The 26,822-nt window shown below is 39.4% G+C and overlaps 1 protein-coding gene across 1 annotated transcript in view; it reads left to right on the top strand.

Annotated features, from left to right (window-relative positions):
- dgkb (diacylglycerol kinase, beta) overlaps nt 1-26,822 on the top strand; it is a 260,736-nt gene that overhangs the window by 22,156 nt on the left and 211,758 nt on the right. The window contains 3 exon segments of the mRNA XM_062062705.1: nt 17,238-17,359; nt 18,969-19,098; nt 19,232-19,414. The gene's annotated coding sequence lies outside the window, so the exon portion shown is untranslated.

Below are 26,822 nucleotides of genomic sequence, written 5' to 3'. Positions count from 1 at the left end.
TTTTTTTGTAAATCCTCAATTTCTTTCTTTAATTCCTGTTCTGCCGCTTTAATTTTTTTTTTTTTCCATGAAGAGTATGCAATGGCATATCCTCTAAAACAACATTTGAAGGCTTCCCAGACTATTTGGGGATTTAAAGATCCTACATTATTTAAAAAAAAATCAGTAATAAATTGCTTTGTTTTTTCGATAAATTCATCATCCTGTAGATGCATTTGATTAAACTTCCAATATCCGGGCCCACGTGTATTATCTTCAATTGCAATATTTATTCCTATACAATTATGATCAGAACGCAACTTATCATCGATTGCTATTGCAGTCACTTTGTTTAGCAATGAAAATGATATAAAAAAATAGTCAATACGACTTGCCTGGTTTTGTCTTCTCCATGTATACCGTACTAACCTAGGGTTTTTGAATCTCCAGATATCAATTAAATCAAATGCATCCATAACATTTTGAATCTTTTGTAAAGATTGAGGATGATAATCCATTGAAAAATTCCCTTTTCGGTCCAGAACTTTATCCAGAGCAACGTTAAAGTCCCCCACAATAATAATTTCCCCTTGTTGTTCTTGCAACATGTCACTTATTTCTTCAAAAAAGGAAGGTTCATCAACATTTGGCCCATACAGATTCAAAACACACATCTTTTGACCTTGAATAATCATATTTAATATTAGCCAACGTCCTTGTGAGTCTTTTTCCATAGAGTTAAATTGAAAATAAAAGTTTTTTTTTATCAAAATCATAACACCTTTTGAATTTCTGTAACCATGTGAAAAGAAAATTGGACCATCCCATTCTTTTCTCCATTTTTCTTCATCTAAATGTGTTGAATGCGTTTCTTGAAGACAAAAAAGATCTTGTTTTTTTTCATTCAGCCACATAAATATAAGTTTTCTTTTTCTGTTGTCTGCAAGACCATTGCAATTATAACTAATTATTCCAACTTCATTATCGTTCCTATAAATCATATAATCTGAGTAAATTCATTGTATATTTTATTGATTCTCTTAATACCATAAGTTTCATAGACATGAAAATCTTGTAACTAAAAACTGCAGCATCACTTGCTATTTCCAAGGAAACCAATATCCCCTCTAATAAACCCACAGACATACCATTCACACCACAGCACCCAAGACAAACAAACATATAACCCCCAAAATATATAATTCGCTGACCGTTTGCCAACATCTAACTACATTGTCCAGTCCCAGAATAAACTAAAAAGCTCCACAAACAAAATGTCAAAACATATCCGTCAAGTCGTTACCATGGTGATGTCGCGATGACGCAATCACTGCGCGACATTATTGTTCCTCACATGCTTCTGTACAGCTCACCGTTAATGTACAGTTTATCCACAACAAGACGAGCTTGTTGTCCTTTTTGCCTAAATGACTTCATAATTGGAATCAACTTACGTCATTTCTCCACCACCTCAATTGGATATTGGCTGGTCATGAAGAATTTAGTACCTTTCAGTCTTCTGGAGACAGCAAGCATTTCGTCTTTGCATTTGGAGTTAGTAAACTTTACAAGCATAGGTCTCGGTATAGCATCCTCCTTGCGTCTGCCAATCCTGTGTGCTCGCTCCATCTGGATCCTCTTAACTTCTTCCTCCGGGATGCCGAGTTGCTCCTGCAGAAAGGCTCTGACGAGGTTTTCCGCAATGCCGTAAGTTTCTCCTCCATCTTCGCTAATTCCCATGATTAGCAGGTTGTCCCGCATGCTCCTGCAGCGGAGTTCCAACAAGTCTGCCTTTAATTTCTCGTTCTCCGTTGTCAGTCTTGTAGTTTCGAGTTTCAGGCTTGTTAACTCAACTTTTAGCGTTGTCTGTTCCTTTTTTATCTCCACCATTTCAGCGTGATTGTGCTCGACTGATTTTTTCAGCTCTGAAACGTCAGTTTTTAGTTCATCCAAAATGTCCAATTTTCCAAGTTTTTCAACCATGGCTTGCAACATTTTTCGATCGTCCGGAGTAAACGTTGCTTTTTCATCCAAATCACTGGAGGACAATTGATCACGGCCACGTTTTGACTCCTTTGATCCGCGTTGTGGCATGTTTGCAGGTGAACAATGAGTCACTCTGCGTTCGAGGCACCTTATCTTCCGCCAAATCACCCTCGTGAGGAGTATATATCTCACCAATTGCAGAGAGGTGGATATATACAACGAAAACGACTTAAATTATTGTATCACTGGAGCGTTTATGCCATTATTAACCTTACATACTGGGACTTGTGTAGAGACGGTCTCAACTCACGTTGCTCACGGCGGCCATCTTGTGGCAATGTTTGGTGGGGGGGGATTGCGCGTTCTTTCTGATTGCAATGCGTAAAAAGACACAAAAAGTGTATTAACACCAACACCGTGTAGATGAGATAAACAGCTCAGTGCTGTATTCTTACATGGTTGTTTATTGTTTATTTAAAGACAAAGATGCTTTCATCTCCCCGGTTCTGTAGTTCCTTCTTCACTCTCCTCTCGCTGAGGGTCAGATTCTGGCTCGTTTATGTACGGTTCACGCTAAAATCCTCCGCGGTTGCCATTTGTGATGAAACGCTGCGTATTGGTTTTAACTTTAGATATTTGTCGGTACGGGAGCATGCCGCTAAATCAACAAACATGGCTGACGAGGGAGGGATATACAAACCCCGTTTCCATATAAGTTAGGAAATTGTGTTAGATGTAAATATAAACGGAATACAATGATTTGCAAATCATTTTCAACCCATATTCAGTTGAATATGCTACAAAGACAACATATTTGATGTTCAAACTGATAAACCTTTTTTTTTGTGCAAATAATCATTAACTTTAGAATTTGATGCCAGCAACACGTGACAAAGAAGTTGGGAAAGATGGCAATAAATACTGATAAAGTTGAGGAATGCTCATCAAACACTTATTTGGAACATCCCACAGGTGAACAGGCAAATTGGGAACAGGTGGGTGCCATGATTGGGTATAAAAGTAGATTCCATGAAATGCTCAGTCATTCACAAACAAGGATGGGGCGAGGGTCACCACTTTGTCAACAAATGCGTGGGCAAAGTGTTAAACAGTTTAAGAAAAACCTTTCTCAACCAGCTATTGCAAGGAATTTAGGGATTTCACCATCTACGGTCCGTAATATCATCAACGGGTTCAGAGAATCTGGAGAAATCACTGCACGTAAGCAGCTAAGCCCGTGACCTTCGATCCCTCAGGCTGTACCGCATCAACAAGCGACATCAGTGTGTAAAGGATATCACCACATGGGCTCAGGAACACTTCAGAAACCCACTGTCAGTAACTACAGTTGGCCACTACATCTGTAAGTGCAAGTTAAAACTCTCCTATGCAAGGCAAAACCGTTTATCAACAACACCCAGAAACGCCGTCGGCTTCGCTGGGCCTGAGCTCATCTAAGATGGACTGATACAAAGTGGAAAAGTGTTCTGTGGTCTGACGAGTCCACATTTCAAATTTTTTTTGGAAACTGTGGACGTCGTGTCCTTCGGACCAAAGAGGAAAAGAATCATTCGGATTGTTATAGGCGCAAAGTTGAAAAGCCAGCATCTGTGATGGTATGGGGGTGTATTAGTGCCCAAGACATGGGTAACTTACACATCTGTGAAGGCGCCATTAATGCTGAAAGGTACATACAGGTTTTGGAGCAACATATGTTGCTCCAAGCAACGTTACCATGGACGCCCCTGCTTATTTCAGCAAGACAATGCCAAGCCACGTGTTACATCAACGTGGCTTCATAGTAAAAGAGTGCGGGTACTAGACTGGCCTGCCTGTAGTCCAGACCTGTCTCCCATTGAAAATGTGTGGTGCATTATAAAGCCTAAAATACCACAACTGAGACCCCCGGACTGTTGAACAACTTAAACTGTACATCAAGCAAGAATGGGAAAGAATTCCACCTGAGAAGCTTAAAAAATGTGTCTCCTCAGTTCCCAAATGTTTACTGAGTGTTGTTAAAAGGAAAGGCCATGTAACACAGTGGTGAACATGCCCTTTCCCAACTACTTTGGCACATGTTGCAGCCATGAAATTCTAAGTTAATTATTATTTGCAAAAAAAAAAAAAAGTTTATGAGTTTGAACATCAAATATCTTGTCTTTGTAGTGCATTCAATTGAATATGGGTTGAAAAGGATTTGCAAATCTTTGTATTCCGTTTATATTTACATCTAACACAATTTCCCAACTCATATGGAAACGAGGTTTGTAGTCGCAGCCAGCTGGAGGGGGCGAGGCATGGAGGCAACACCGCTTTGCGACTTTTTTTTCTCAAAAGCGATTAGCGACAAATCTAGTGACTTTTTTCCGGATGTTTCGGAGAGAAAAAAAGCATGTATAATGTTTTAATGTCCTCAATGCGCAGCGGTTGATTCCGTAAATCCCGGCTGCAGTCAGAGCAGATTGAAGAGATACACTCGGCGTCCATACTGCAAATTAAATGCACAAATCTGTCGCTGTTTCCGCCTTGGTTTATAGAGCAAGATGTAAATGTTTCTTCACTGTCACACTAAAAATTATTCGCAACGTCCCAATGCTAACATTCATGTTAATGAGCTAGCCAACATATTTGTGAATGTCACAACCTTCCAGTCTTTTGATCAAATTTGATCACTAACAAATTGATGAAAAAAAAAAAAAAAAGAATAAAAAAAAAAGCTAATTTCATAATTATTTAACATTTTTTATATCGTTTTTGATATCTCTTCCACAATGGTATTCATGTCTCTTACAGTGTCAATTGTAATTGATATTGATACTTTTTTAATACACATAGCTAATTAAACAACATAACTGTAGCAATGTACTTTGTTTTCCCCTGCACATTTACAGGTTAGCTTAACATGCTAACTTGGTGCTCGGAGCAAGCCCGGCGCCAAGAGAGCCTACGACTCAGCGAGTGGGACATTGTCATTTTACAGGTGTGTTTCATCTTTATAACTTCATATTTGGCTGCGTGCTGCTCGCCTCGTTGCCCTCCCGTGTTTTCCTGTGCTGCCATGGCAGATGGGAGAGCACGTAGACGTGAGATTTGCATTGCAGCACAGTGTTCCAGTGACTCACGTTACGCTAATGTACTTTACTGCGGTCTGCACAGCAACAGTGGGGAGGCCCAGGCGAGCACACGCGTGGTTGCACACACATGCACACACACGCACACACACTCTCGCACACATACACCAGGCGGGCAAACATCTGTGGCACATAATACAACTCTGCGAAGCAATCCCAGCTGCACATTTCACTTGTTGAGCCACTTCATTAGGCACATTTATGTCGTCTAATGGGATGCAATATGATTATTTTCTTGGGCAGTAGCTCAGTGTAGTACAGTGTACTGCAGCCACAGTAATAAACTAGGCCTGTCAAGGTACTTTAATCTTTAATCTTTAAATTATTAATTTTTTATTCAGAATAATCAAATTCTGGAATTTGGAATAATCATGCTTAATCACAAGTTATTATTTGCCTACATAATTAAAATTTGTTTAGGAAAAGACCCCAAAATGTGTACACAAATGCAAGTTTATTGTCAAATTGTCATCCAGGAACGTTTTTAATCGTTTTATTTGAATGCATGTCATTTATTTGCACAAAATTTGGGAACAGTTTTATCAAAGTTTTATCTTTTGGGTTGTATTTTGGAGTGACATTTGCCAGTGAACACATGAGCCGGAGTCTCCTCACTCATTTTGGTACTGATGTATGCATTGAATCTAGGGTTGTACGGTATACCGGAATTAGTATAGTACCGCGATACTAATTAATCATATTCGGTACTATACCACTTCTAAAAAGTACAGGTCCCCCACAGGGCCAACTCAGATAGACAGAAATAAATATGTTTACATATTAGCCCTACTGGACTATAAGCCGCAGATACAGTATAAACCGCTAATAAATACGTTTTGTAAATGTCTATTTACAGACCTTAATTGTTTCTAAACAGTGCATGTCACGCGGCAGTAAAATGGCTGATCAAACAAAACAGATGTCATCGTCATGGACCCACTAGCTGCGGAAGCTAGCTCTCCAATCAGCTAAACTGACTCAATAACGCCACAGTGACGTTTTGGAGAATTTATGAAACTGAATCAATACAAAAAAAAATGCCATCGTAAGTTAATAATACTAACACAGACCCTTTTAAACGTGTCAGTATATTTGCTAATGCTAACGACGCTATCTTGATTACATTACGATAGCACGTACAAATATGCATGAAAACACATCACGCATGTGACGGTTTAGTAAGTAAGAATTGTTTTAGTTATGTTGAAAAAGCTTACAAACATTGCTTGGAGTAATGAATGAGAAGTCGTTTCGAGCAGAAACGCTATGGACGAATATTTCTGGTTCAAGGAACGAAACAGAGGTGCATTTTCAATCCACAGCCCCTGCAGTTAGCGAATGCGTCCAAAATATGGCACCATAGCACAAACAATAACACATATTTTCAGTGTCTCTGTCAGTGTTACTTGAAGACTATTTGTTGAATATAAAACATTATCACCATTAGCATAGAAAAATACATAAATTAGCCGCACTGTTTAATAAGCTGCAGGGTTCGAAGCGTGGGAAAAAAGTAGCGGTGGTAGTCATAGTCTGGAAAATACGGTAATAATGCAACAAATATAATACTATGATACATTTCAAATTTGTTGTTAGTTAAAATAAAAATGGTAATATTAAATATCGGGCAGCACGGTGGAACAGGGGTTAGTGCATGTGCCTCACAATACGAAGGTCCTGACTCCTGAGTAGTCCTCCTGAGTTCAATCCCGGGCTCGGGATCTTTCTGTGTGGAGTTTGCATGTTCTCCCCGTGACTGCGTGGGTTCCCTCCGGGTACTCCGGCTTCCTCCCACCTCCAAAGACATACACCTGGTTGATTGGCGACACTAAATTGTCCCTAGTGTGGGAATGTGAGTGTGAATGTTGTCCGTCTATCTGTGTTGGCCCTGCGATGAGGTGGCGACTTGTCCAGGGTGTACCCCGCCTTCCGCCCGAATGCAGCTGAGATAGGCTCCCGCACCCCCCGCGACCCCGAAAAGGGCCAAGCATTAGAAAATGGATGGATGGATGGATATTAAATATCTGCCTGACTTATGATTTCAAAGCAAGTTATCCATGAACTTGTACACTATTGCACTCAAGAACAATTTTAGAAGGTTAAAATTTTAATTAAAGGGCATTAAACACATTGTGTTTTTCTTGTTGCACTCAAAGAACAATTTACAATTTTTCATAATCAAAAATTAGATTATAATATAGTAAAAAAAAGCTTTATTAACATAATATTAAATTATTCATGATTTATGGTTGCCAATCCTGGTCTGTGCGTTTAAAAAAAATACAATTATTAGTAAGTACTAAAAACAAAACTATGGATAAATATACAGCAAAAAGCCATGTAGCAGGTAAAACACACTTTTGTTAAAGATAAAACACAAATTGTAGCAATTTGTTACCAAATTCAGTTATTTTACTTTTACTCGTTGACGTTAGATGGGCGGTCTTAACTCCACTAATATTTTGCATCAATCCAAGCAGCTGTGTGCACGTCTACGTATCTACATGTTATGTATTTACATGTTATGTATCTACATATTATGTATCTACATGTGCACAGCAGGGGAACTGGTTAACCTATGAGAGTAGTGTATGTGTGTTTGTGAGATTGGCAACGTGTTGTCTGAGTGACGCCAGTGAGTGAGTGGACGAGTAAAGAGAGTGATAGGTAGCGCATGCACTGCGCAGTAGAGTGATGAACGGGTCCGGTTGTGTCCTGCAAAACTAATAATAAAGCAACCATCCATCCATTTCCTACCGCTTGTCCCTTCCGGGGTCATGGGGGGTCGCTGGAGCCTATCTCAGCTGCATTCGGGCGGAAGGCGGGGTACACCCTGGACAAGTCGCCACCTCATCGCAGGGCCAACACAGATAGACAGACAACATTCACACTCACATTCACACACTAGGGACAATTTAGTATTGCCAATCAACCTATCCCCAGGTGCATGTTTTTGGAGGTAGGAGGAAGCCGGAGTACCCGGAGGGAACCCACGCAATCACGGGAAGAACATGCAAACTCCACACAGAAAGATCCCGAGCCCGGGATTGAACTCAGGACTACTCAGGACCTTCGTATTGTGAGGCACATGCACTAACCCCTGTGTCACCATGCTGCAACCAGCAACCAGACTGTCACAAATCGACAAAAACATTGACCCTAAAGGGAACGTCTGCCCTGTGCTCCTTGACGACAGTTTGCACCGTAGCCAAACAGCAGGACAGGTGTAACAACTACATTATTACCTTTCACTCTTTACAAGTCCTTGTGCAGATCTGAATGTTCATTATTTAAATGTTTACCTAAGTTTAGTATAGTACCGATTTCAATCAATTAGTATCTATCGCGGTCCTTTATTAGTACCGGTATACCATACAACCCTAGTGTAAACTACAAGATGACGCCACTAAATAACACCATAACTTTAAATGTTCCATTGAGAATATAGAACATTATACACTGCTCAAAAAAATCTGTCAAAATGTTTTGGCACGACTTTGGTAAGCTATGAAGCCACACCGCTATATGGATTGTCGGAGTATTACGGCTACCGTAGTCAGACGTATCATTAGGCTGTGTGTATAAGTATCGCAAAATGGCACCCATTATTAGACATATTATCTGGTGTTTTGTTTTGCAATATTATGCAAAAACTACTTTTCTTACCTTCTGGTACCTGCTGATGTGTATTTGGGATCTGCATGAATCCTGACAATTTGCGCGTCGTAGTCCGTGCGACGCCGTAGTCGATAAGCTTCGTCTTTTTCCTTATCTTCTGTTGCCATTTCTAATATAAAGTAGCGTAAAGTTCTAACTTATGTATGTCATTAGAAATGTTATGAAAGTGCTAAAAACTACCGGTGCAGTGGGTTTACATTATTTACCCACGGAACTTTTATTATTAGAGATCCGGTCTGACGTTTTTTCACAGGACTCATTTCCGCCGTTGTTGTTGCACTCGTGAGCCACAAATGAGGAGATGCTGCTCCGTTATTAATTTAAGTAAAGTCTGAACGTCATTATGACAGTTAGCGCCATCTTTTGACACTTCTTCCACTCCCGTCCTTGCACGCTACACCGCTACAACAAAGATGACGGGGAAAATATGCTGTCGAAGTTGAGGTATGTAAATAAGACCGCCCACAAAACGGCATTGTGCGCCTTTTGTATGAAAATAGACCTGAATAGACCCGTTCATCGACAATGTGCCCTATGGTCCGAAAAATACAGTAAAAGAGCTTGTACGGTCAAAATAAATTATATGATTAATCCAAGTTTGTACATGATTAATGCAACATTTTTTTGTGATTAATCACATGACTTAACTCGTTCATTCGAAAAGCAAATGTGCTCATTGTGCACATTTCCAACCGGACATCGACCGATCTATACTATACTGGTATATGGATCGATCCAGAGGCTTGCCAAATTATAAATTCATATCTCTAAAGTTAAAGTCGGTTATTGATTTGTACTGACTAATTTTTACAGCCCTAATTACACTTGTTTGCTCTTTCATTTTACTTATGTTTCTTTTGTTTTAGTATTAGGGCTGGACGATTATAGCAAACATCATAATCACATTTATTTTGATTAATATTGAAATCACGATTAACAACATGATTATTCATTAATTTGAAAACATGAGTATTTATCCTACCACCATAACTCACTTTGGATATAATTTGTAATTGTAATTTAATTGTAAATTAAAATAACAATAGCAATGTAATAAAACAATAAGATATTTTTTTAATTAAATTAAAACATTTTCGTTTTATAACTTTTTGCACAAATTTTACCACCATATAATGTGTTTTTATGTCATAAATAACATTTAAAAAAATGCTTAAATCCTCACATTTATACTGACCAAAAGTATAAACCCAACACTTTTGTTTTTGCTCCCATTTTTCAAGAATTCAACTAAAAGAGCTAAAACTTTTACTATATACGCACATACCTATTCCTCTCAAATATTGTTCTCAAATCTGTCCAAAATCTGTGTTAGTGAGCATTTCTTCTTTGCCAAGATAATCCAACCCACCTCACAGGTGTGGCATATCAAGATGCTGATTAAACAGCATGATTATTGCACAGGTGTGCCTTAGGCTGCCCACAATAAAAGGCCACTCTGAAATGTGTAGTTTTGCTTTATTGGATCTGGGGGGGTCAGAAAAGTAGTCAGTATCTGTTGTGATCACTATTTGTCTCACGCAGTGCAACACATTTCATTGGCATTGAGTTGATCAAGTTGTTGATTGTGACCTGTGGAAAGTTGGTCCACTCCTCTTCAATGGCTGTGCCAAGTTGCTGGATATTGGGAGGAACTGGAACACGCTGTTGTATACGCCAATGCTCAGCATCCCAAACATGCTCAATGGGTGAAATATCCAATTATTATTATTATAGAGGTTTATTTGAAATAGGGACAGATACAAAAACATAGACATCTGAAACAGTTATCCAATGTATGCATCATAGTGTTTGTAGCCAAAGCTAATTTACAACACTAGTCCCCAACAACAACAACACAGATCCAACATCATTAAAATAGGAAAATAAAAAATAGAATAAGGCAAAGATGAGTCGATAATTATGATAATAGAAATAATACAGACAAAGTGCAAACTAGATAAAAGCCAATAATAATAATAACACAGACAATGTGCAGACTAGATAAAAACCAATTAGTAAAAACTAAACATGGGAACACGATTGTTGCTCAGCTAGCCATAATTGTGTTTGTTTTTTGAAAGTGACAAGTGCAGGTATACTATTCAAAGTGTCAGGTAGAGAGTTCCATAGTTGTGGTCCTTTTATTGAAAAGGCAGTCTGGGCAAAAGATGTTCTACGGAATGGAACGCAACAGTTGCCTTTTGACATTGCTCGGGTGGTAGATCTGGTACCACTTTGCAGTCTTGTAATTGCCTTGCAGAGCAATTGGGGAGCAGAGTTATTCAAGCATTTAAAAACCAGTTTGACTGTGTGTAACAAAATAAAATTGGTAAAACTTAAAATATTGTATTTGGTTAAAATTTGGCAATGATGATATCGTATACTCTTCTTGTCTAGGACTTTCTAGGCACGGTTATAAAGACACTCAATGGTCTTGATTGATGACTGGTGTGCTTGGGACCATGTAGTTAAGCCATAAGATATGTGTGAAAGAATCATTGAATTCATAAAAGTAAAAGCACAGCTGAGAGTTAAGCAGTTTCTTATAATCTTAAAACAGCCTAGGTTTGCCTTCAGGGTTTTACACATGTTCTTAATGTGACTTTTAAAATTCAGCTGATAGTCTATGATTATGCCCAAATATTTGACTTCAGGTAGTTGTTCAATGAGCTCCTCATTAATTTTTATATGCAGGTTTGTTTGAGGTAGCTTTTTTATGAAGAAGCAGACAGAGTTAGTCTTTTTAGTGTTTAGGGTTAAACAGGATGATGCCAGCCACGATGCTATTTTGTCTAATTTAGCATTTAACTTCTCAGCAACTAGAGTACAGGTCTTACCTGATGTACTGTATATACGACTGTGTCATCCGCATACATCTGTAAATCTATATCTGTGCATACATCTGGTAGGTCATTGATGTATAGACTAAATAGTATCGGTCCCAAGACACTACCCTGAGGTATCCCTGTTTCAATTTTGTGGAAGGAAGATCTCACATTATTAATGGTGACACATTGTTCACGGCCCTTTAGATATGACTCAAACCAGGGCAATGACTGTTTGGATAAGTTGAATTTAGTTAGTTTTGAAATTAAAATGTCATGATTGACTGTATCAAATGCTTTTTTTAAGTCTAGAAATACTGCACCGACCACCTGTCCTTTATCAAGGGAATGTTTGATCTTTTCAGTTAAAAAACAAGTGGCAGATTCTGTAGAATGGTTACGTCTGAATCCGAATTGCAGGGGATTCAAATAGTGATTTGTCTCAAGGTGGTGCATCAGTTGTTCCGAAACAATCTTCTCCAGGACTTTAGATAAAACTGGAAGAAGGCTGATAGGTCTATAGTTAGACGTCATTCCAGCATCGCCAGATTTTAAAAGTGGTATTACCTGTGCAGTTTTCCATCCATCTGGGAATTGCCCTGTTTTAATGGAAATATTAATAAGACGGGTAAGAGGCTGTGTAAGGATGCCGCTATATTTTTTAAGAAAAGCTGTGTCTAGGTTATAAATATCCTTTGAGTATGTGGTGTTTAGGTCATGTATGGCATTTAGGACAGTTGTCTGACTAACCTCCTTGAGCTGAAATGAGCTGTCTTGTTCATCAGGTATGTCTGTTGTTTGGTCATCATTAGTCATACAAGAGAAACCAGAGGAAAGGTTTTTGACAGATTCTACAAATAATTTATTGAACTCATTTGAGACTTGTGTACAATCAGTAATGATTTTGTCTCCTACTTTAAGTTTATATTGGGTTTGGGTGGTATTACCCTCTGGGTTTAATAGGCTATGTAGTAGTTTCCAGATCATTTTGCAATTTCCTTTGGCCTCTAATAGCATGTGGATGTAATAGTTTGATTGGGACATTCTGAGCTGTTTAACTACTTGATTACACAAGCCTTTAAATATTTTAAAATCGGTGTCACTATGAGTTTTGATAAAAGTTTTTAAGGCATAATCTCTCTTTTTCATTAATTTCCGGATATCATCATTAATCCATGGTAACCGAAATTTTCTGTCGGATTTTTTTCGATTTCTAATAAATGTATCAATAATGCGTCAATGAGTATGCTGGCCATGCAAGAACTGGGATGTTTTCAGCTTCCAGGAATAGTCTACAGATCCTTGCAACATGGGGCCGTGCATTGTCATGCTGCAACATGATGTGATGGTCTTGGGTGAATGGCACAACAATGAGCCTCAAGATCTCGTCACGGTATCTCTGTGCATTCAAAATGCCATCAATAAAATGCACTTGTGTTAGTTGTCCATAACATACCATACCGTAACCCCGCCCCCACCATGGGCCACTCCATTCACAATGTTGACATCAGCAAACCGGTCTCCCACACGACGCCACACACGCTGTCTGCCATCTGCCATGAACAGTGAAAACTGGGATTAATTCGTGAAGAGAACACCTCTGCAACGTGCCAGATGCCATCGAATGTGAGCATTTGCCCACTCAAGTCGGTTACGATGACAAACTGCAGTCAGGTCGAGACCCCGATGAGGATGACAAGCATGTAGATGAGCTTCCCTGTGACATTTTTTCCATTTTGTACAGAATTATTTTTGTTATGCAAACCAATTGTTGCAGCAGCTGTCCGTGTGGCTGGTCTCAGACGATCATGGAGGTGCACTTGCTGGATATGGAGGTCCTGGGCTGGTGTGGTTACACATGGTCTGCGGTTGTGAGGCCGGTTGGATGTGCCGCCAAATTCTCTGAAACACCTTTGGAGACGACTTATGCTAGAGAAATGAACATTCATTTTACGGGCAACGGCTCTGGTGGACATGAATTGATTAACGTGGACCCCGACTTAAACAAGTTGAAAAACGTATTCGGGTGTTACCATTTAGTGGTCAATTGTACGGAATATGTACTTACTGTGCAATCTACTAATAAAAGTTTCAATCAATCAATCAATTCCTGCAGTCAGCATGCCAACTGCATGCTCCCTCAAAACTTGCGACATCTGTGGCATTGTGCTGTGTGATAAAACTACACATTTCAGCGTGGCCTTTTATTGTGAGCAGCCTAAGGCACACCTGTGCAATAAACATGCTGTTTAATCAGTATTGTGATATGCCACACCTGTGAGGTAGGATGGATTATCTTGGCAACTAAGAAATGCTCACTAACACAGTTTTTGAAAAATTTGTGACAAATAATTGAGAGAAATAGGGTTTCTGTATGTATGGTAAAAGTTTTAGATCTTTGAGTTCAACTCATGAAGAATTGGAGCAAAAACAAAAGTGTTGCGTTTATATTTTGTTCAGTGTATTGTGCAATACATCTTGGACCATTTGACCAATAATTTAGGTCAGAGTATAATATTTTTTGTGAATGTATCAATAAGTACTTTAAGTGCATTGTGCCTGTTTAATGTACTTTATTTTATTAACTTTATTTTGTTAGCGCAGTCAGACTGGATGTGGCACACACCGCTGTTATTGTGAAAGGGGAAAGTGTGCCGCAGTTTGGAGCTTGACAAGAAAGGAGAGTTGAGGCTGTTTGGGAAAAAAAAAAAAAAAAGAGGGAGCCTCTCAAGTTGCGACTGCTGTCCTGTTTGTACAATGTTATGCAGAGATGTACTTATAACACTTTCATAGACAAATTATAGTCGCGGCAGATTGTGTGTGTGTGGGGGGGTTTCTTCTTCCTACTGGGGCGTAACAAAAAATATTTGATAAGCACTGCATTAATGCCACCATGCAAGACTGGACGTTTTTGTCTTTTATTTTTATTTTTTTTAAACGCTACATGCACGCCACTATCTTCCCCCGCTTCCTTGAGAGACAAATTGCTGAAGCAAACAAAATGCCTTGAGGAGCATCAACGTCACTTTCTCTTCATGCTTAGTGCTACGGCCTGGGAGATGATGGATACGGGTTCAGGGAGAGCCTCTGCAGTCCTTGCTTTCTATCCATCTGTCAGCCATGCTCCTCTGGGAGGAATCCCTGAGGTCATACCTTGCAGACGTTACATAAGCGTGCATAGTGTTCCTCACATCGGCAGACTCCGCTCTCCTGGCTGCTATTTTTAGCACAGAAGTGGAGTAGAATTGATTTATATATAAATATATATGTTTAGAAGAGCTGCAGGGCGCCATGTTGAAGACACAGTTGCTCTCTTTGGAGGAACATTTGCTGCACCATGAATGCTGCTCATTATTTTTTTGGTAGCTGTGGCCGAGATATGCAGCAATTATTGAACCGGCGCCTCGTCGTGGTCACGCTCGCACCCATTCCTCCTTTGCCGCCATTGTTGCAGAGGCTTGAATGTAAACAAGCAGCCCCACTCGCATAAGAGAGAAAGCAGCTGATGGGTTCATCTGCATTTACAAGTTGCCATGGCGACTGCTTACTTTCCACTGAATGAGGACCTAGAGAACAACACCAAGGCTTATAACGCTAATTTGTTTTTGTGTGTCTTGCTGTTCACATTGCTTTTGTAATGTGACAACATATCCATTTCTGTCAATGCAAGCGAAATGTAGGCCGTCAAATTTTTTTTTTCAAAAATCAGAGAATGCTAATAAGTTGTGCGTCTTCAAGAACCACTATTGTCCACTTTATCCACTTTGTACATGCAACTCCGTTCAACGTAATACACGTCATATATTACATACAAATAGGAGTGCCCCGATACAACTTTTTAATTCCGATATTGGCACAAATCAGCTGGAATCATAGCACATACTTTTCTTATTTTGAAGTGTGGAAGGTTGGAAAGGGTTTAATCAAGTTAAATTATTCAGAGAACTATTGCAGGATTAAAAAAATACAAACCGATTTAATATTAACCGTCTGGATTGGATTTATGCTGTCTTTAAAGGGGTCATATTATGATTTTTTTCTACATTTGAAACACTTCCTTGTGGTCTACATAACAATTAACAGTAGTTCTTTGTTTAAAATTGTGCATAGATTGTTTTACTGATCATCTTCAAGCCCCATTCTGACCGTCTCTTCTTGATGCGTCGTTTTGTGGGCGGCCTTATTTGCGTGCCTCCACTTCGACAGCGTCTTCTCCTTGTCTGCCGAGTTTTAGTTGTTAGCCCTTTCATATGGAGTCTACTGACAGATATAGATTAGAACTCTACGCTACTTTGTATTAGAAACGGCACCAGTGAAGGATGCATGTGCATGTACAAGACAGTCTGCCCCACAACAAGAGCACACTGGTTTAAATGTAAACGTAATGACTACAATGGCGGACTTGCGCTAAGCAATTCGGGTAAATTTCTACCATATCTGGATAATCCGGTGATGTCATCGGTGCAATGAAGGAAGGCAATATTATTTTATAAATATCTTCGCAATGCCTCCATAGTTTGATTTCAAATGTTCTGGAGTTATCAATCAATCAATATCCTTTATTTAACCAGGTAAGACTCATTGAGATTAAAATCGCTTTTCAAAGAGTGACCTGGCCAAGAGGGCAGCAAAACAAAGTTACAGGAATACATATAACAACACAAAACGGCAGCAGTCACACACTATAGTTAAACATACAAATAACTACCAACATTAACATGAAAACAGGCCATAGGTCAACAGAAATATACAATGTTTCAGTAGAAAAAAACTATTTAAAACTAGTACATTGCCCAATAGAAATGGTTTCTCAATCCTTTAAAATGGACTAAAATTCCCCCAAAGTGATCAGTTCAGGTAGCCTCAGATCTTTTGCAAGTCATTCCAAGACCATAGAGCAGCATGTTTGAAGGCTTTTTTCCCCCAAGACTTGGGTTGGCTCGAGGAACCAACATGCTAGGGATGTCCTGCGAACTATAGTGTCTGGAATCTCTACACATATAAGAACACAAATAGGTGGAAACCAGCCCAAGAAGTGTTTTATGGTACTGTATATAAAAAACATCCATCAAGAAAATCTGTGGGCAGACAAAGATGGACAGTTTGCCATTGCATACAAAGTGCAATGGTGGATAAAGTTGCCACAACCAGTAATAAAACATAAGGAACAGAGATACAGCATCTGTTTTTTTTAAATAAGTGCCAGTTGCATTAATAGAAAGCATTTAAGTCCCCATTGTCTAGCAAAGGCATAAAAGAGGTTCTTAACTTAACTTATTCTTAACTTGGAAGGACCATCAAGACTTCAAGACCCCCATTTAATTTTAAGTTAAGACACAAGTTTTTCCATGTGATTTAAAGGACAAGTTCTCATCAATAACAATTCCCAGGTACTTATATGTGTTGACCATTTCAAGTTCAACCCTACGAGCAGTTGATATTTTGGAATGTTCAATGGAAGTCGTTTGCCGTTTGAGAATACCATCCCCTTAACACTATAATATTACCTTATGCAGATCCCAAATACACACAAACAGGTACCAATAGGTAAGAAATTAATGATTATTAATTGCATTATGTACTTTCAGTGCATTATGCTTGTGTAATGTACTTTCTTTGAATTACTTTATTTTGTTAGTGCAGTCAGACCGGATGTCGGGGCGGCATAGCTCGGTTGGCAGAGTGGCCGTGCCAGCAACTTGAGGGTTCCAGGTTCGATCCCCGCTTCCGCCATCCTAGTCACTGCTGTTGTGTCCTTGGGTAAGACACTTTACCCACCTGCTCCCAGTGCCACCCACACTGGTTTAAATGTAACCTAAATATTGGGTTTCACTATGTAAAGCGCTTTGAGTCACTAGAGAAAAGCGCTATATAAATATAATTCACTTCACTTCACTTCATGTGGCACACACACGGAAGTGTGTCGCTGTTTTGCGCTTGATGAGTAAGGAGACGTCTTGAAGCTGTCTTTTTTAAGGAAAAAAAAAAGAGCGAGCCTCTCCAGTTGCTGTCCTGTTTGTATATTGATCTTACATCCATGATGTCGTTCACAACAACACAAGCAAGATGAAATGTGTTGTGGGTGTATGGATTGTGTTTGCTAGCTTTAGCTTCGTAGTTTAGCCGCTGTTTCAAGGAGCCACATTGTTCAGTTCAGGACAGAGTGGTTGAGTGTGGCGAGAATGAATCAGTGATAGCAGAGACTTTATTTTCTCGAACAAATGTTCCTTCTCCTCACAATGACAGCATTTCACTCACATGTATGCTAATTCTCCTGATGTTCTGCGTTTAAAAGCAGATTCCGTGTTATTGGCCAATTCTGTGACTCCGTCCGCTGTTACGTGAACACGAAAATCAAATACCTTACTTTTTTAATGATTATTGAGTATGCACATTATGCACTAGGGCTGTGAATCTTTGGGCACTACACGATTTGATACGATTCTGAATAAATTCTCGATTCAAAATCAATACTTTTAACTACATTCCTCTATAAAATGGATAAACAGCCGTGATATATTTCTATATGACTGAACAGAAAACTGGTGTTCTTTAATAAAATTCTACCCAAACATTTAATAAAGTAAAATACCTATAAGGCAACAATTTTAATGTAAATCTGTACAGCAGATATGATCATCTAAATCAGGGGTGTCAAACGTACGGCCCACGGGCCGGATTAGGCCCGTGAACAGGTTTTATCCGGCCCTCGGGATGAGTTTTGCTAAGTATAAAAATAAGCGGAAATTTTTTATTGAAATAAACTGCTGTTCTAAATGTGTCCACTGGATGCTGCAATAGCAATTATTTGTATCTTTGTAGGTTATGCTACATATGTAAAAAAACACATGATGTTAGTGCACCAGTCGAGGAAAATGGGCAAACTACAGAAATAACATCTTATAATTTGATTTTTTTTTTTCTTTATCTTGATGGATTGAAAATTAACACCAATGATTTGACTGATGAACATTATCACATAATTTATTTAGAAAGTATAAATAACGCTGCACTTTGAATACCCCTGTTAAATACAGTACTAATGACAAAGCTATGGGTGTACTTTCATTGTGTATCGGAATGCAGGAGAAAACCCAGACCGTGCCCTGAAGGATACACCGTAGTCGTCTTTGACCTTTCCAGTTCTCATTGAACTTGCTGAAGGACATCACTCATTAATGTGTGTGTGTGTGTGTGTGTGTGTGTGTGTGTGTGTGTGTGTGTGTGTGTGTGTGTGTGTGTGTGTGTGTGTGTGTGTGTGTGTGTGTGTGTGTGTGTGTGTGTGTGTGTGTGCTCTTTTCCATAATAAATCATTCATGTCTTTTTTTTCCCTTCCCCTTTTCCAAACAAATCCTCGCTCATCTCCCAGCCCCGATCTCCTCATCCTGGGGGACGGGGGGGGGAGGATTTCCCACAAGTTGCTGCACTCGCCGCCTGAATGCTAACGCGGATGCTCCATTCATGTTGACCGGAGAACGAGAAGACGAGGAGGACGACGGGTAAGAACCGGAGTAACCGAGGGGAGGGGCGTGTGACGCGCACGAGCGGGAGTATGGAAAAGTGATGAATCCGCTCTCTCTCTCTCTCTCTCTCTCTCTCTCTCTCTCTCTCTCTGTTTCTCTCACCCGACAGGAGGAAAACAAACAGCATCCCCTCTGACATGAAGTGTGGGCTGCAGCAGCACTACCGCATCGTCTTCACACTCCACTTCTGATTCCTGCCTCGGCATCCACTGGATCGGAGGTTGGCACATCTGGGAATGTGAGCGCAGACCCTCATCTGCGTGGACTTCCTCCTCCCTCGGCCACGCAGCAGGTGAGGATGTTGACATTCCCTCTCGTTTCCGCAGCTCATGGGTGTCGCAGTGGCCGATTATGTCTTGTGTGTGTGGATCCTCTGCCCGACCAGATAATGTAGGCTAGAGACCTGTGTGAGGATGCTGCTCATCAATGATGAAATAGAATGATAAGGCGGATTCCCCTGCACGCTTCCCTCCTTGCCACTTGCTGAGCCCAATAATTGATGCCTCTGCATCCACAGGCGTTCGGAAAAGATGGCTGACGCTCCTCAAGCTGACTTCTAGTACCGTGAGCTTTTTCTCCACGCGCAAACAAGGGTGATGCCAGGTCAATCCGGCAAGCCTGATATTCCCTAACGGATGCTTTTCCTCAGCTCAAGTGCATCATTCCACTCTTGAAGAGAGCAACAAACCTTCAAACCTTGCGCCAAGACCGGCTTCAGAGCTCCGGACAAACAGCCCATTAATGCAGAAGCACTCCTTGGGCTCCGTCGAAATTCTGGGCTGGGTTTGCACGTCTCGTTAGGAACCTTTCGTGCGGTCATCATAGCAACGGCTCCCGACGCAGTCTTCAATGCACAAAACCAGGCGACTTCCACTTGTTGCTTCACGTCAGGATGCTGCACTGTAACCATCCATTCATCCATGTTCTACCGCTTGTCAGTTTAGGGGTCGTGGGGGTGGGGGGTGGAGCCTATCTCAGCTACATTCGGGCAGATGGCGGGGTACACCCTGGACCCTGGACATGTTGCCACCTCATCGCAGGGCCAACACAGATAGACAGACAACATTCACACTCACATTCAGGCGGTATAGCTCGGTTGGTAGAGCGGCCGTGCCAGCAACTTTAGGGTTGCAGGTTCGAACCCCGCTTCCGCCATCCTAGTCACTGCCGTTGTGTCCTTAGGCAAGACACCTTACCCACCTGCTCCCAGTGCCACCCACACTGGTTTAAATGTAACTTAGATATTGGGTTTCACTGTGTAAAGCACTTTGAGTCACCAGAGGAAAAGCGCTATATAAATATACTTCACTTCACTTCACTTCACATTCACACACTATGGCCAATTTTTTGCTGTAACCTTTTTTTTTTTTTTTTTAAATGTAATTTTACCAGAAATGTTCTAAAGTGCAATTTCTTGATGCACAAATGCACAAAGTCCTTGATTAGGGCATCGAGGTACTATTTGCTTATAGTTTCACTGTGCGTCATCTTTTTAAAGCCCCACTTAAGAACTTTCAGTTTTGGTTGATTTTGGCGGCGCCAGTGGACCGAAACGGTAGTGTTTTGCCAGAAAGAAGACCACGTTTTCCATGTAGCGTATAACTGACATGAAGTCCACTGTAATGTTGGCACAAATATTACGTATCTAATGGCTGTGCTAATGTTAAATAGCAGACACTATCAAGAAATGATTTTGGATTGTGCTACAAACATGACGCTACTACCAAGAATGCAGGTCCGAAGCAAGGAAAGACCGGCGGGAGATTTTTTTTGAAGGAAGTAGTAGTGAAACTATCACGCTGGTGGCTATGTACTGATATCACGGAAATTTGCGATAGCTAACACTAGCATTATAAGCGGTAGAAAAATGGATGGATTTTGATTTGAGCTTTGAAAACTTTTCTTTTCTTTGGATGTATTACAGTTTCGGCCATGATAGCAGTATTACACGTAGGAATTCTTTTTCTTCTTCTTTTAGTTGTCTGGCGACACGTTCGCATCAACTCTTTTTAACGAATGGGGAAAGGAGGAGTGACATATGCCGTAAAGCAAAGCAGCACATTTGTAGTTTTTTGCGTGAAAGGTTTCCTGCCACCCTCCTCAAAGTCACTTAGTGCCAGTAAAAGCGATACAGACCACCTCAGGCCATGACAGAGGTGTCATTCAACTAGTTGTAAGCAGTGTTCTGAAAATTACATTCAAAAAGTAATTAATTGTAGTTATTTTTACCAAGAAAAGTATTTTAATTACTAATGGAATTACTCTTTAATTACTAGTGGAAGTGATTTATACGTTACTTAAAAAAAAAAATACTTTAAAATATCTGGCATATGCATTTGAGAGATGTTTAATACAAATGCACAGTGTGCAGAGTCTGTGCTTTTAAAAGGCGGGGCATGTTTCATAGTGACGTGTGACGTCATCGAGGGTTTCAACTGAGCTGTGTTTTTTAGCTTTAGCAGCGTGCTTTGACGCCAGCTCTTTTGAATCTTGTTACCTCTATTTAATAAAGAGATTGAATGTGCTTCCAAGGCTGTCAAATCTTCTTGGCAACAAACGGGGTATTTTTTGGATGACAAGTTTGTCACTTCAATCATTGATTTGTTTTTCAATATTTCCATTGTGTACTTGTGCGTATTTTGTTGTCTGCTGTGTCACAGTGTGATGGTGCCTCTTCCTATTTGATATCAAGTTCATTTTAGTGCGGGTACTGCTTGTTGCTTTCACGATTGAAAAGATATTTCCTGCACTTATGACGCTATCTTGTTCTCGACATAAAACCACATCAAAAGTAGTGTGCCGACATCAAGGTATCGCTAACGGCGTTGCAACGGACCTAAAAGTAATTATTTAAATTACTTGTTACTAGTAAAAGTAACAGCGTTACTAATGCTGTTATTATATAACGCCGTTATTACGAACATTGGTTGTAAGTCCATGTATCATTCCAAAAGGTATGAAAATATTTTATGAAGGTTGAAAAGTTACTTAGCGCTGCTCTAAGAACTTCAACAATGATAATGCAAATAAGCTGATATGCGCTATAGTTAGTAGACCCGTGTGCAGCTTGTCACCTTGTCATTGCAAATATGAAAATACCACTGACATTTGTTTGGGCTACATTTATGCTGTTAAAAACACAAGTTTGCTATTATGGTTTTAATGTTATTAACATTTTATTATTCACACAAAACCTCCACCCGCCTTGTCCAAATCTCACCATTCTTTTAGCCAATGTTTGTGCAGTCAAAAAAAATCATATGTGCTTTAAAGGCCTACTGAAATTAGATTTTCTTATTTAAACGGGAATAGCAGATCCATTCTATGTGTCATACTTGATCATTTCGCGATATTGCCATATTTTCGCTGAAAGGATTTAGTAGTGAACAAAGACGATAAAGTTTGCAACTTTTGGTCGCTGATAAAAAAGCCTTGCCTGTACCGGAAGTAGCGTGACGTCACAGGTTGTGGAGCTCCTCACATCTGCACATTGTTTGCAATCATGGCCACAAGCAGCGAGAGCGATTCGGACCGAGAAAGCGACAATTTCCCCATTAATTTGAGCGAGGATGAAAGATTTGTGGATGAGGAAAGTGAGAGTGAAGGACTAGAGGGCAGTGGAAGCGATTCAGATGGGTAAGATGCTGTGAGAGGCGGGTGGGACCTGATATTCAGCTGGGAATGACTAAAACAGTAAATAAACACAAGACATATATATACTCTATTAGCTACAACACAACCAGGCTTATATTTAATATGCCACAAATTAATCCCACATAAACACCTCCCCCCTCCCGTATATATAACCCGCCAATACAAATCCAACACCCGCACAACACACTCAATCCCACAGCCCAAAGTACCGTTCACCTCCCCAAAGTTCATACAGCACATATATTTCCCCAAAGTTACGTACGTGACATGCACATAGCGGCACGCACGTACGGGCAAGCGATCAAATGTTTGGAAGCCGCAGCTGCGTACTCACGGTAGCGCGTATCCAACTCAAAGTCCTCCTGGTAAGAGTCTCTGTTGTCCCATCTCCATAGGCCAATGTGTATCCAACTCAAAGTCCTCCTGGTAAGAGTCTATGTTGTCCCAGTTCCCCACAGGCCAATGGTAAAGCTTGACTGTCATCGTTCGGGAATGTAAACAATGAAACACCGGCTACGATGTAGCCGCTACGTGTTTGTGTTGCTGCAGCCGGCCGCTAAAACACCGCTTCCCACCTACAGCTTTCTTCTTTGCTATCTCCATTGTTCATTAAACAAATTGCAAAAGATTCACCAACACAGATGTCCAGAATACTGTTGAATTTTGCGATGAAAACAGACGACTTAATAGCTGGCCACAATGTTGTCCCAAAATGTCCGCTACAATCCGTGACGTCACGCGCAAACGTCATCATACCGAGACGTTTTCAGCAGGATAATTCGCGGGAAATTTAAAATTGCACTTTACTAATCTAACCCGGCCGTATTGGCATGTGTTGCAATGTTAAGATTTCATCATTGATGTATAAACTATCAGACTGCGTGGTTGGTAGTAGTGGGTTTCAGTAGGCCTTTAAAAAAACATTGTCTTGTAAAAAGAAACATTTGTGGTATGGACATTTCAGTATCAATCTGCACATATTGGTGTGAATCAGAAAACAATAACAACTAGGGGTGCACAGAAAAAATAAATTCACACTGGAATCGTGATTTTTATTTATCCCGATTCTAAATTGATTCATGTTTTCGCAATCAAATTTATTATTATAATTTTTTTTAACATGTATATTTCTTATAGGAATCGATTTTTAAAAAGACATTTTCAGGCCATGTCCATGCAACCAGAATAAGCTTTTCTCACCTGTAACTTGTTTTGAAAAAGTTTCATTATAATCATTGTACTAAATAATATGTTGCGAGAAACAGCTTGAATTGAGAATTTTTCTCATACGTATGTTCTCAATTTGTAACACAATTTACATCAATTAATTCTAAATAAAATATCTCTCTTACAGAAATGTTAATATTTGAGTTAGTTATAATATAATGACATGAATATCTTCTTTTCAATAAGTTCCACATGATTATCATAATTGTTGGTTGAAGAGTTTCTTAAACTGGATCATATTAGTACATTGTTTGACTTCCTTGCTTGATCCATTCCATAATTTAATTCCACATACTGATATGCTAAAGGTTTTAAGTGTCGTACATGCATACACATGTTTAAAATTGTCTATAAGGTTATATTTTTAGTCTTTTGTTGAGAGGAATTGTTGTACATTCTTGGGTAGCTGGTTATAGTTTACTTTGTGCATAATTTTGGCTGTTTGCAAATTCACTATATCATTGAATTTCAATATTTTTAATTCAATAAATACATTATTTGAATGTTCTCTGTAGCCAACATTATGTATTAGTATTACTGACCTTTTTTGTAGCAATGTTAGTGACTGAAGTGTAATTTTGTAGTTATTTCCCCATATTTTAAACTAAAGTTAAAGTACCATTGATTGTCACACACACAGGTGTGGTGAAATTTGTCCTCTGCATTTGACCCATCCCGTTAGCCACCCCCTTTTTCCCCCAATAACTAAGATTCCTTTAAAATAGTCATTTAAAAGACTGGCTCAATATTGTAGTTATTTTTTTTAATGGACAAGCAATAGAAAATAGATGGATTTGGGTTTTTTTAGCAACAAAATAATCACTGGTAGCCGTTATAAGACAAAATGTGGATCGGAGTAATCTACTTTTACACAAATATTACTGGATTTCTAAAATGTCTTTTGAAATATTGGCAACATTTGTATTTTTTTTACTGTCAATATTCCTTAAAGTAGCCCCATATCCCCATGTTTTAACAGTGATATCACTATTTTGAATTGCCCCTAACCTAAAGACATTTGTAGTATTTTAATGCTACGGATAAAAAATCCACAAAACATGAATACAATGTATTTAAAAGTAAAACATAAAATGTAAAACAAAAATCCGGACATAATAAAAATGTAAATTCAAAATTGTACCACACTACCTAGTGTGTACTCTTGACCTACATCAGAACAATGAACTATAAAAGAGAAACCAAATAAAAAAGTAACTAAATAAAATTAAAATAAATAAATAAACAAAATAAAAAATAGAAGTAATTTTTTTGCAATTTTATAATTTATATCATTGTTTATAATACATTATTTTAATTATTAATATTATTGTAAATTGTATAGTTTAATATATAATTTACATCAAATGCTTTTGTTACATCCATAAATCGTGTTGAATTAGAATAGATTCTGAATCGAATCGAAAGATTTACACCCCTATTAACAACTTCCAAACCATAAAGCCACAAATGTTTTTTGACAAAAATTAAAGGAGGTTGTGAACCTTCTCATAATGCATAATTATAATAAAGCTTTTTCAAAACAGGTTTCAGGTTGGAAAATCTCCTTCTAGTTGCATGGAGATGGCCTAAAAACATATTTAAATAAAACCAAAACATTCTTATAAAAAGAACTGTAGTGGATTACTACATATACTTTTGAAGCTTAAACAGGCAACAAAAGTAGTTTAGTACAACAAATGTATTTACCCATTATCAGAAGTGCAGGTTGAATTGAGTTGGCCGTGCAGACAGACCACATGTCACTCCGGAGCAAGACACACACAAGCCAAAATCACTGTCGAGTTCCGGTCTTCTGCCATTTTTTATATGTCTTTTGTGCGTCATTGTTTGTTATCTAAATGCGTCAATGTCTTGTTGTTTTTCCTATCTGTTCCTTGTGCGTCATTGTTTGTTATCTAAATGCGTCAATGTCTTGTTGTTTTTCCTATCTGTTCCATAACAACTCGAATCCTTTAGACAGTCAACACATTCTGTAGACAGGTTGGCACGACTTAATATTCACTTTTGTCCCACCACTGGTCCATTCAATGGCACAAAATACAAGAGAATTGAAAATGAGCGGACATTCTTAAAAGACAAGAAATATAGGTCAAAAGGTCAGAAATTCTACGACATACCCTCCTTCCAGGGTCTTAAGACCCTGGACCAAAACAATTTCTGATGTAGACCACTAGTTAAATCTCTACCACAGATAGAGGCAAAAACCTCAATGTTTTTATACGAGGCTCCTTCAGAGCGATCGCTGTTACCAGCCTGCAGTAAAACCATCTCACAGAACACAATTAGTGGCCTACCCTTTGATTTAGTAAAGGAATAACAAATACTTTGATCATGAACATCATTGAACATAAATAGATGAATGTATATAGACTTATGACTGTAAGACATTTGCAAAAATATTTTTCCCGGCATTTGCAATTGATGTAGTAACCAATATTGTTAATTACCAATTAATTTTGAACACACAACTGAATTTCGTATGAGTCCATGTTCGATTAGAGCTCGTATAGATGGCTCGGTGGTGCCTCAGGCTGGTGGCCTGCCGACACCTCGTTGGGCTTTTGGCTGCCTTGGTGAAGAAAGAGATCCACTCAAACAGTCTGTCTCTGTCTCTTCTTGGGGTGTGGTTCAGTCCATTGGGCAGACTGTTTAATGGCATGTCCGTGCTGGCCGAAATTGGGGAAAAGCTGAGAAAAAGTATGGGGCTTTGGGGAAGGCGGGGCAAAGTATGGGGCGTTGGGGCTTTGGTCCAGGCCCTCGGCTTGCTTCAAAGCCTCCTCGCCGCTTCCAGGGCTGCT

Source organism: Entelurus aequoreus, linkage group LG11 (genome assembly GCF_033978785.1).
Source record: "Entelurus aequoreus isolate RoL-2023_Sb linkage group LG11, RoL_Eaeq_v1.1, whole genome shotgun sequence".
Classification (NCBI taxonomy): Eukaryota; Metazoa; Chordata; class Actinopteri; order Syngnathiformes; family Syngnathidae; genus Entelurus; species Entelurus aequoreus.
Note: the sequence above shows the minus strand (reverse complement) of the source record. Positions and strands in the feature narration are given on the sequence as shown.